Genomic DNA, 12,885 nt, shown 5'->3' on the forward strand with positions numbered 1-12,885 from the left:
CGCCCCACCCCGCCCCGCCACTCTGAAATTTTATTGAAGTAATGTGTGCATGTGGGCTCAGTTGTATCCGACTCTTTGCAACCTCCATGGACTGTAGCCCCATGGACTGTAACCCCCACAATCTGTAGCCCTGGGTTCTCCAGACCAGAATAGTGGAGTGGGGTGCCATTTCCTTCTCCAGGGGATCTTCCCCACCCAGGGATCAAACCCTCGTCCTGTGTCTCCTGCATTGGCAGGCAAGTACCAGCTGACCCACCGGAGAAGCCATTATTTACAGTTGATTTAAAATGTTCTGTTAATTTCTGCTCTACAGCAAAGCGACTGAGCTATTCATATATGCTGCTGCTGCTGCTGCTGCTGCTAAGTCGCTTCAGTCGTGTCCGACTCCGTGTGACCCCATAGACGGCAGCCCACCAGGCTCTGCCGTCCCTGGGATTCTCCAGGCAAGAACACTGGAGTGGGTTGCCACTGCCTTCTCCATTGTGTGAAAGTGAAAAGTGAAAGTGAAGTCACTCAGTCGTGTCCGACTCGAACCGACCCCATGGACTACCAGGGAGTCTACCAGGCTCCTCCATCCATGGGATTTTCTAGGCAAGAGTACTGGAGTGGCTTGCCATTGCCTTCTCCGATTCATATATAATCCTTTTCATATTCTTTTCCATTATGGCTTGTCACAGGATATTGAATATACAGTTCCCTGTGCTATACAATATGACCTTGATGTTTAGGAGAGAATAAAAGCAAAACATTCTCTGGTATAAATTGTACCAGTGTAGTCTTAGGTCAGTCTCCCAAGGCATTAGAAACAAAAGCAAAAATAAACAAATGGGACCTGATCAAATTTACAAGCTTTTGCAACAAGGAAACCTAGACAAAATGCAAAAACAACCTACAGAATGAGAGAAGATATTTGCAAACAATGCAACTGACAAGGGATTAATTTCCAAAATATATGAACAGCTTATACAACTCAACAACAACAAAAAAAACAAGCAACCCAAACAAAAAACGGGTAGAAGACCTAAATAGACATTTCTCCAAAGAAGACGTACAGAAGGCCAATAGGCACATGAAAAGATGCTCAATATGGATAATGACTGCGGCTGCTGCTGCTAAGTCGCTTCAGTCGTGTCCGACTCTGTGCAACCCCATGGACTGCAGCCTACCAGGCTTCTCCGTCCATGGGATTAGAGAAATGCAAATCAAAACTACAATAAGGTGCCGCCTCTCTAAATGAGCAGTTCACGCACCTATCTGGAAATGTGGGCCCATCTGTTCATCTGCCGGCCCCAGCCATGCTCATGGATTGTCTGATTTCCTGTCCGAGGCAATCCTGCCAGGCAGCGTTTCGTGTTTTTACTGAGACGATGGGCACACTGCTCCTAAGTGGCAGGGCTGGGGTCTGAACCCAGGGGCCCACGTCCAAGGGCATGCTCTTTCCAGTCCCTGTGAACTCCCTCCTATGTGGCAGGTTAAGTGCGCTCCATTTTTCCAACACAGCCACTTCCTTGGTTGACCCGTGTCGGGGGAAGCTGGTCACCAGGGCTCCCATCCAGCCACCCATCCAGCTCTGAACCTACCCCTCACCCTCTGAGAGCAAACCACGGGTCAGTTCCCCAGGGACACAGGTGGCAGGAAAGGGTTGAAACACAGCTGCCTCCTTGGGAAGGCTTGGAACGGACACTGTCCCCAAGGTTTCCTCTCTCCCACAAATACCGCATCAGTGATTCGGCAGGGCGAAACTACAGCCAGATCAAGGACAGCAAGTGGGGATTAAAAACCTTAAACCCATTAGGTCTGCTTTCAGGCATTTGATCCCCAAACCAAAACTTCCCCGGGGACCCATGTTTTAGTTACAGGAGTGGAATTCAATCGCTGCCTGTCCACCGCACCTCAGGGAAACCCCAGGAATCACTCCACATCCATTCCTAGGCAAAACACAGCCAGGACTGGATGAGCCAGAGCCAGGAAAGTTACCTGACCATGCCAAATCCTGCACGCCCTGAGAAGGAAACTGGTGGAATTCCACGACCAACGGGGAAAGAACAGAGTCACAGGGAGGGGCCCGCCTCAGAGAGGAATTAAACCCCCTTGGCCGCCCTGGATGGGAATAAAGGGTCCTCAGAGGCTGCTGCCCCGGCCAGGGGCTCAGGCCCTGGTAGATACACCCAGAGACGGAAACATGGCAAAGAGCTGAGGTTTTCCTTCCCCACCTGAGAGCATTAGGTAGACATTAAAATCTGAGAGCCAGAGCACGTTGCAGAACTCTGGAGACCTGGGTCTTGAGGTCTTCCTGTTGGTTTCTTGAAAAAATTTTTCTTCTCTAAGAAAAACAGGTCAATACTTTTACATTTACTTTTTTTTTTTTTGGCTAAGATCCTCACCAGCTCCTTGGAAGTGTGGATTTAGCTCCCAGACTTATCTGGATGCTGGCATGAAGGACAGGGCTCCCCAGAATAGGAATGGCTTCCAATCTGCTCTCTGAGAGAAGGAAGAGCCATGCGAAATGACAGGTTTTATCGCACCCTTGTCAGAATGGCCATCATCAAAAAAGACTGCAGATAACAAATGTAGAGAAAAGGGAACCCTCCCACACTGTTGGTGGGAATGGAAACTGGGGCAGCCACCATGGAGGTTCCTTAAAAACCTGAAAATAGAATCCCCATACGATCCACAATTCCATTCCTAGAAAACAAAAACACTAATTCGAAAAGATACATGCATCCCAATATTCACAGCAGTATTATTTACAATAGCCAAGACTTGGAAGCAACCTAAGTGTCCAGCGACAGATGAATGGATAAAGATGTGGTATATATACAATGTGATATTACTCAGCCACAAGAAAGCAAGCAAATGGCAAAATTTCAAGAACATGGGTGGACTTGGACGGTGTTATGCTCAGTGAAATAAGTCAGAGAAAGACACATACTATATGCAATCACTCATGTGTGGAACCTAAACCATAAAACAAAAAAATGAACATAACAAAACAGAAACAGACTCAGATACAGGGAACTAGTGCTCGCCAAAGGGGAGAGGGAAGCAGGGAGGAGCAAGACAGTGGTAGGAAATTGTGCGTGTGTTAGTCACTCGGTCGTGTCTGACTCTTGCGACCCCATGGACTGTAGCCCACCAGGCTCCTCTGTCCACAGAATTCTCCAAGCAAGAATACTGGAGTGGGTTGCCATTCCAGTTTCCACGGGATTTTCCTGACCTAGGGATTGAACCCAGGTCTCCGCATTGCAGGCAGATTCTTTACTGCCTGAGCTACCAGGGAAGCCCTAAAGAGGTACAAATTACTGTACATAAAATAAATAAGCTACAAGCATACATTGAACAGCACAGGGAATGTAGTCAATATTTTATAGTTACTTTATAAGAAGTATAATCTATAAAAATATTGAATCACTATGTTGTACACTTGAAACACATAATATTGTAAACCAATTATACTTGGATTTTAAAAAGATTTTTAAAAACTTCAGGCTTTACAGTCCCACAAGTCTCCTATGAAAGTAGCCAACTCAGATCTTTGGAAACAGACATATGAATAAATAAACAAAAATGCAGACTGATGCTGGGCATGACCAAAATTTTACAGATGACACATAATAAAGAGTGTCTCATTCATTTCTGTATGGAGTGCTGACGCTCAAATTTTGATAAATGAATGAATCAACAAATGCTCTGAAAGCAAAATTTTAGCATCTGAAGTCAGGATGAAGATCATTAGCTTGGAATGCTGGCTCAAAGAAACAGGAAGAAACAGCTACTCAGATTTATCCAGGTTCTACTACGTGGCACACGTTATGTTTCAGGCTTTGCAGACATAATCTCATTTAATTCCCCCCACAATGTCATGCAGTACAAACTCTCCTTGTTCCTCTTTCACAGAGGAGAGACTGAGGCTCAAACACCTAAAGCAACTTGCTAAGAACACACAGCTTCTAAATGGGGGCGAAGGCAGGCCGGCAGGGCCACTGTACATCTCAGCAGCGCACCTGCTATGGCCCAGACCACGGATTTGGTTGTTGCTAGGGAACCAGGTGGCAACCCACTCCAGTGTTCTTGCCTGGAGAATCCCAGGGACGGGGGAGCCTGGTGGGCTGCCGTCTATAGGGTCTCACAGAGTCGGACATGACTGAAGTGACTTAGCAGCAGCAGCAGGGAACCAGGGGCCCTAAGGAAGGCAGAGTCAGGAAGGACCCCACTCCCCTGAGTGTAGAACATCCACTTCAGGACCCGAGCTGGTGGAGAGGTGGTGCCAGGACCCTGCATACTGCTGCCCTTGGAGGGGCCTGCACACAGCCAACTTTGCTCTGGGGTGTGTGCGTGTTGCAGCATTTCCAGGCTAGACAGTCCAGAAGGGCTGGGAGAGGTTCAACATACCAACAGATGAACTGAGATGGAAGAAATTCATCCCATGCCTTTTTGATGCTGAGCTTTGCAGGGGGCGGGGGGCAGACCTAAATCATCTTTGCTCTCATACTTCTGGCCATTTATACAGAAATTCTGAGTCTGAGTGGGTTTCTTTAACAATATTACAAATCCAGGGGTGAATCCTGAACACCAGCAGAGGTGGCCTCCTTACCCATCTACTCTCCAAAGGAAACTTTTTCAGTAAGCCGTGGGAGCCAGGAGCACTCAAGGGAGCAGATGGAGGGAGGGAAACCCAGAGAGGTTAGGATGGATACAGGGAATTCCAGAACGTTCCATATTTCCTAGGACATATCTGTCCTAACTGTGACCTAGGGTGAGCGAAGACCCTACAAACATCCCTGGCAGGATGACTGGTCCCTCTTTCCTGAGGGACTGAGCATCTCTGGAAAGCAAAACCCCAGTATCTCCACACAGGTAGCCAGTGGGTCCTGAATAAACATCTGCAAAGGGTGTCATTGGTAAGCTTCCAGAACCTTCTCAGGAAAGCAGGACAGAGTCTCACAACACAGATGTCTGGGTGCCTTGAGGCCCTAAACTCTTCTTGAGAGGCAAAGGTGCAGGCCTCAGTTCAACTACTCTGTCCCTCCATGCCTCAGTTTCCCCCTTGTGAATGAGGCTACAATGACGACTAGCTGAAGCAATTGTAGGGAATGTTGAGTCAATACACATGAAGCAGGTAGAACGGTACTCAACATGGGCTAAGCAATCAGCAGTGCTGTGGCTACTGCTGCTACAAATTTAAACTCGTAACAAGAGTCCCAGAAAAGCAGAAACTGGGGACCAAGTGACCCTGTGGTTTCAAAGACTGGATTCTCACCAATCTTGGATTCGCTTTCACTTCCTAAGGCTCCCTCTAGCAAAAAAAAAAAAAAAAAAGGTGATGATCAAACACTTTTCTCTGCTTCGGCCTCAGTTCAACTACTCTGTCCCTCCAAATCCACACGGCTTAAGGCTTTGTGGGTCACAAGATACCAGGGTTGCAGCTCTGGTCAGAGGCTCAGGATAAGGTGGGAGCTCTCTTCCTCCTCCGCCCCTCGCCTGTGATTTCCCCGAGGTCAGGAAGAGTCACCCTGCAAGTCTGCTTCGGGGCTTATCCTAACAGCCCAGAATCCCAGCACTGCCTGGGCTGATACAGCAGGATGAGCAGGAGCACAGATTATCCCTGCCACGCCACAGGCCGAGGGACACACCTCACACGACCCTTCACACATGACGGGCTCCGTGTCTACCACTGAGCCCAGCACCTCGTCCATCGGGCTGCAAGGGGACAGTGAGCTGACAGCCGCCAGCTGCCGCCCCTTTCAGGCAATCAAGCTGAGGCCAGGCCTTCCCCAGGCAACCACGGGGGCTGACTATGATCATATGGGGTGCTGGGGATTGGGGATGCCCCTGTTGAGTTAGCTAAGACTTCTTCTTACTGATGTTTATTGAAGTATAGTTGAATTACAACGTTGTTAATTCCTACTATAGAGCAAAGTGATTCAGTTGTGTGTATATATATATATTATATATATATACACATTCTTTTTTTAAATATTCTTTTCCACTATGGCTTATCATAGGATATTTTTTAAATTGGAGGACAGTTACTTTACAATGTTGTGTTAGTTTCTGCTGTACAGCAATGTGAATCAGCTGTTAAGTATACTTATATCTTATTCCTCTTGACTCTCCCTCCCACCCCCTCATCGCACCCATCTAGGTCATCACGGAGCACCAGGCTGAGTTCCCTATTCTATACAGCAGCTTCCCCCTAAGTTGACTGAGACTTTTATCAGGCCCGCATCACCGTCTGAGGCTTTCCCTGCCCAATTCTGTTTCATCTCCCCTGTTCTTTCATCCGCCTTACTCCCCGTACCCATAATTCTTTTCAACTCCTATCTCTGTCTTAGCATCTGCTTCCCAGAGGACCCAGACTGACCGAGGGCCCCAGTGCACACTGATTAGCCAAGGCTGGAATGGACCCTGGTCAAGGCATGTAACTCCGTGAGCCTTACTTCTCCATCTGGCAAACTAGACACCAGTCACCATGTGGTCCTGAAGATTCCCCTAGAGACTATCACACTTGTGAAAGATTGGACCTCTTGCAGATGCCCAGCAAGTCCTATCTGATGGGGTCATTTGTTTTGATTTCTTAAAGTTACATTTCTTAAAGTTTCAAGTTAAACCCTTGAAAGCAAGTGGTTTCTGAGAACACCATGGCTGCTTTTAATAAATGTGACAACAGCATCCTCCGCAGACAGATCACAATGGGAGTTATCAGAAGGAGACCGTTTCCTGACCAGCAGCAGCTCGCTGGGGACTCAGAGCTGGCCGGGGCCCGGCCCTTCACACTCTCACACTCTGGGCTGTTAGAGACTGGCTGGAGAGAGTCTGTCTTCTTGCCTTGGAAGGTTCTCTCCGGAGTGTGACAGCTGCCTCTGCCCTGGCCAGTGTTCAGCACTAGCTCAGGAAACAGCACCCTTGCCAGTTTCTTGAGATCTTCAGGGAAATGTCACGGAAACCCTCAAGGGATGCTGTCCAGGGCCCCTTAGAACTGGGGCCTCATATGCGTGTCATCTCTTCTTGAGCACTTTCAAAAAGCAGGCACTGCAGGGCTAGTAAGAACCTGGAACAAGATCTGAAAAAGCTACTTCCAGAAAACCCAGATGGGGAAGTGGGGTTACAGCCCAGCCTGAGAGCTGGGCAAAGACCTCGCCACAGGGGTTATGAGACAGCCTGGCTGCCACCAGCATCTCTGGGTGCCTCTGCACAAAGCCAGGTCGGGGTGGGGAACAGGGCCCATGGTCCCAGCATCCCCCTTCCAAAGGTTCTATTTTCATGGGGCTCTTTTCTGCCTATCAGAACTCCCCCTGCCTGCCTGAGGACCTGCCCTCCCACATCGGAGCCCACATCTTATTTCTGCCTGACGTACAAGGCGAGAAGCCCACAGTCTTCTCATCCATCAGGCTGAGTGCATTTTTCATTCTTGAATCGCTAGCCCTCAGCATAGAGCAGGCACTCCAATGTTTGATGGATGAAAAGAGGCTGACAGCTATTAAGTTTTAATTAAATTTAAGCTCCCTCATTTCAGTTTTAATACTCAGATATGCAGAGGCTGACTTTTTTTTCTTGGTTACATTGCCTTTGGATCTCTATTGAGCTGTTTAAGACACAAGTCAGGGACTTCCCTGGCAGTCTGGTGGTTAAGACTTCACCTTCCAATGCAGGGGGTGCCAGTTTGATCCCTGATCAGGGAACTAAGATACCACATGCCTCATGGCCAAAAAATCAAAACATAATACAGAAGTGATATTGTAACAAATTCAATAGTAACTTAAAAAAAAAAAAAGACACAAGTCATTGCTTCAAACAAGCACTGGAACTCTCCACAATGGTGAAAATGTTCTGTGTGCTGTTGAAAACAGCACCCATAAGGCACCTGTGGCTACTGACAAGTTGAAATGTGGTGGTGTGACTGCAGGTCTGAATTCTTCATTTTATTTGGCTGAAATTTTTTTTTTTTTTTTTTTGGCTACACGGTATGGGATGCAGGATCTTAGCTCCCCAACCAGGGATCAAACCCATGCCCTCAGCAGTGAAAGCACAGTCTTAACCACTGGACCACCTGGGAAATCCCTGGTAGTAATTAATTCAAATGGCAATACAGCTGGCTCGTGGCCACTGCACTGGCAGTGCAGAACCAGCTAGCTTGTTCTCTTAATTCTCAAGCTTCATGCAAATGAGAGGATGCCATGTTCCCCTCGGCTCTGAATCGCCTCCTGTTCCTCACTGAGTGATGCTCAGACAACCTTAACAAAGCGAATGCCGGCGCCTCTTCCATTTCCGAGCACTTGCTCTGGGCCGGAGCACAGCCGTCTTGATGTGTCCCGGGAGATGGGGCAGGAAGCACGTCTCCAGAAAGGAAGCCAGGGCACCCAACCGCCTCAGACTCCGGGGCGTCTGGGGCCCAGAGGAAGGAGGGGAGGGGAGGGTGTGAAAGAACCCCGTTCCGGGGCCTGGACGCCTGCCGGGCTGCATGTATTTATCTCACAGGGTGTCACAGTTGTCTGCCCTGCAGCTGAGGGACTGTCCATGTCTACAGGAAGGGGACAGAAATCTGCTCTGTCCGTGTTCCCTGGTACCTCTTGCTTGTTGTTCAAATGGGGCAAGAAGAGCTGGGGGTGGCAGGTTTGGGAGAGGACGCTAGCTCAGGGCAGGCAGACAGGGATCACTGGGAAAAAACAGAAACCGAGTCCCTTGCTGTTTGCATCCAAACCGATACCAGCGACGTCTATCACACTCCCTGGGGTACTGCGGTCCATCTGGCCAGGGGGACAACGCTCACTGCCCAGAGCATGTGGCAGAGGCCACTCAAGCCACACCCTCGGAGAGAGGTGGGGTCGTGCTCCGTTCTCAACGCAGCATGACTGCAAGTGCAGGATGAGGGTCCGCGGCTCAGAAGGCAAGCCCCCCACCACCACCCCACACACGGAGAGCTAGGACCTCAGGTCAGTGACAATTCTGGTTTAAAAACAAAATGCTTGGAATGCTCAGTTATGGGGTTCGAGAAGACACAGACTAGTCCCCATAACTAGTTCTGCTGACAGAGCACATGCGGGTGCTCTGTGATGTGTGCCTGGGGGGCCCTCGGTCCGGGGACCCCTCCTCTCTGACCCCTGCAGAACCCCCACTCTCCCCGCCACGCAGCACTCCCCTCCCTCCTTACCTTACACAAGACAAATCCTCCCACCTGTAAAAAGGTGTTTAATTAGCATGAGGCAAAACTATTAAACCATGAAAGACTGAATGAAGAAGCTACAGAATAATCTCTGCTCAAGAAGAAAGACGAAAGACATGAGGTTTAGTGAACACTGCCTTCTGTTCCATTCAGAGTTTCAATACATGACTTTTCCTCGTCAAGTCTACCACTTACACCCAACCCGACTCTGTCATCTTTTTGAAGTCTCCTTCATGTAGGTGGCTCTGCTCCCCCATTGGACTGGAGCAGCCCTTTGGTACATTACTCCACAATTAATACATCCCCCTAAAGTTCACATTTCAGCTTCATTGGCACTATGGAAACTCAGAGAAAATGCCTGAAAGCCTCCCTCCCTCTCTGACAGAGTGATTCTAAGCCCAGGAACTTATGCAAAGGAAATAATTAAGGATGTCCGCAAGGCTTTTGTTAGAAGGATGTTTACCCTGCTGCTGTTTATAATAGTGAATCATTGGAAACAACTTGCCTGTCCCTCAAGCAAAGCTAAAAGATCCAGGACCCAAGAACTGCCTGGTAGGTAGAGCCCAACCATCAGTCACTAAGTCAGTCAATAAACCCCAGAGCTGAAAGTTAAGGTAGAGACCGAGTAGCAGTTCCAGATTCCACAGGGCCTGAATCCTACAAATACAGGACAACTACCCTTAAGAAAATGAATACAAAATTATGAGTACAGAATTAAGCACAGGGCCTGGGTAGAGGCCTATGCAAGTGGGAGGCCTTTGGAGGAAGTTTCATGATTATCACAGTAAGTCTAGCCTCTAAAGATAGAAGGAAAAGAAAGAAGAAAATAGGAGATGCTGGAAGTCTCTTCCTTCAAAGGCCATGGTATACCAAGACTGGGCAACCCAGTCAGCAGAGAATAATGTTCAAGGTCTAAGACCGAGAAGCGAGAGAAGGGAGACAAGATGCTTGGCGCTGGTTGAGTCGCTCAGTCATGTCTGAGCCCATGGACTGTAGCCTGCCAGGCCCCTCTGTCCATGGGATTCTCCAGGCAAGAATACTGGAGTGGGTTGCCATTCCCTTCTCCAGAGGATCTTCCTGATGCAGGAATCAAACCTGGGTCTCCTGCATTGCAGGCAGATTCTTTACTGACTAAGCTATGACGAAAGCCCAAGATGCTTGGAAGAAACAGCAGAAGGATACAAGTCAAGGAGATAAGCAAGAACTAATACAAAATCAAGGCAGTGTGGAGTAGGGGAGAGGCAAAGGAAAAACTGCTTTAAATAGATCACAGGAGGGATTAGTTGGTACTTGAAAATTTATAGGGACAAGAAGTCAGATAAAAAGAGCAGGCTGTTGGGAGACTGGGATTCTACTATGTGTAAAATAGGAAATTAATGAGAACCTACTGTAGAGCATAGGGAACCCTACATAATACTCTGTGGTGATAGAAAGGGAAAGGAAATCCAAGCAAGAGGGGATATACATACATGTATCACTGATTCACCTTGTACAGTGGAAACTAACATGACACTGTAAAGCAACTATACTCCAAGAGAATTTAATAAAAATAAGTCGTGGAGATGTAATATGCAGCACGGTGACTATAGTTAACAATATTGTATTGCATATTTAAAAGTTGCTAAGAGAGTAGTAAGTCTTCAAAGTTCTCATGGCACACCAAATTGTAACTGTGTCTGATGACCGATGTTAGGATGAACTTATTGTGGTGACCATTTCAAAATATATATGTATATCAAGTCATTATGCTGTACACCTGGAATTAATGTTATGTGTGAATTATATCTCAATAATAATATAAAAAAAGAATAAGAAAAAAAAGAGCAGCCCACTCAGTATAAGAAGCAGAGAGAAAGCTTTTGAGACCAGCAGCCTGGCTGTGATGAGGGGCTCCTCTGAATCCCTGAAATATCTGCTCCACATCTCCCGTGACACCACGGCCACTAACCAGCATGACCCTCCATCCTCAACCCCTCTCTGCCACATACCCTGGGTCTTTCCCTGCACTTGCCAAATTTATTCACATCACACAGGCTTTCCTCATCCCCTTTTTTAAAACAAAGCAGACTGGGAACATCCCTGGTGGTCCAATAGTTAAGACTGTGCTTCCACTGCAGGGGGCCCAGGTTTGATCTCTGGTTGGGGACCTAAAGATCCTACATGCAGTGCGGCTTGGCCAAAAGACTTTAAAAACACAAAAAGCAGACTGAACTCTTTTTCCAGGTCTTGACTCCCCCTACTTGCTCTGAGCTAGGGCAGCTTCCACCTGCCGCCCGTCCAAGTCCAGGAGGTAGGTCCTGGCAGCTCTCTGTACGGTAAAGGTCCTCCCGCATCAGTGATGCTTCAGCTTCCCCGCCTGCCCCTCCTCAGCAGCCCCCTGCCCCGACTAGTCCTATTTTTGACAGCCCTCCCCACACGCTTTGTGCCAAGGTCACACAGTCCCGGAGCCTAGCCTCGGATCCTGGGATGTGTTCTCTACCTGCTCCTGCCCAGGCCACCTTCTCTACCAAATTCAAAGTCCACAGGGCACACTGAGTACACGGGAGGACACAGAAAAGGTGTCAGCCTGCTTTGCTGTCAAGGGGAGATTTGGCAATTGCAGGAAATGACAATTGGCCTTTAACTCAGGAACTGGGGTAAACAGTAGGGAGGGAGACAGGGAACTGGGCAGGAGCTACACAAAGACCTTCAAAGCTGGTTCTCCTGGAGGCAGCTCTCCTAAACGTCATGATTGTTAAAGGGCTGGCAGGTCACAAAGTTCCCGATTTTCCAGGAATGCTCAAGACGAATCTACCAACCCTCCCAGTTCCATCAGTCTCTGTCCAATTCCAGGCGGAACTGCAAGCTGAGCACAGAGGAGGTCTTTGCCCTTCCAGCCTGCAATCCCTAAGGATGCTCACAATAAAACCAGTCCAGGACTAGCTACCGCCTAGGCCCCACTGGGGAACTATCCACCCTCTAACTCTTTGAGGAGTGCCTGACCCCTCCTGGGGTTGTTTCATTTGCCCTTAGGCGGGAGGAAAGGGCCAAGGAGAGACCAACCTCCCTGGTGCTTCTCCTCTGGGGTTGGCCACTCAAGCTCTGTGCCCCTTTGCAGATGGTGCCTAATGAGGAGAGCTCTCAGGGGGACTTTCAGGGGGCAGCTGTCCTCCTCGACCTCTATACAGTGCTTGTCTCCAGGGCAGCTGCCTCCATGTGTGGTGAGACCCAGGCCGCCCCAGAAATCACTCACTAGCCAGCCCTACCGGCCTTGTCACTGAGTGTCCTGGATTGTCCCCCTTCCCTGCCTTCCCGACCCTCTCGCTCGCTTCCCCAGAGGGCCTGATGAGCCTGAGGACCACTCAGTTGGCATCTCCCCCAGGAACACCGAGCCCACTCCCCCTCGCATTTCGCGGTTACACCGCTTCCAGCTGCAAAGCCGGCAGGAGACGCTTAAACCGGGAGAGTTGGGGGGGCGGGGGGTGTCACCAAGAGTTCTCGAAACTGAGAAGTCTGCCGGTCACCCCGGAGAGGGACGTTCGAGGTGCTGGCCCGGCCTCCCGAGCCCCGTGGAGGCAGAGGAACCAAGTTACTTCGCGCCCGAGTTAAGCCGAGACTGCCTGGGAGGCCGAGGGGCAATCCCGGCGGTTCTCCCACCCGGAGAGGCGCCCGGCCCCCTCCTCCTGGGGAGCCCACCGGGTCGTCCGGGAGCGGAGACCGTGTCTTCCCTCGTCCCTTCTTTT

General features: G+C 49.2%; 1 protein-coding gene across 1 annotated transcript in view; it reads right to left on the bottom strand.

Annotated features, from left to right (window-relative positions):
* Positions 1-12,885, bottom strand: part of ITGA9 (integrin, alpha 9) — a 369,261-nt gene that overhangs the window by 355,694 nt on the left and 682 nt on the right. The gene's annotated exons all lie outside the window — the stretch shown is intronic.

This window comes from Bison bison, unplaced genomic scaffold (genome assembly GCF_000754665.1).
Source record: "Bison bison bison isolate TAMUID 2011002044 unplaced genomic scaffold, Bison_UMD1.0 scf7180017864043, whole genome shotgun sequence".
NCBI classification, from domain to species: Eukaryota; Metazoa; Chordata; class Mammalia; order Artiodactyla; family Bovidae; genus Bison; species Bison bison.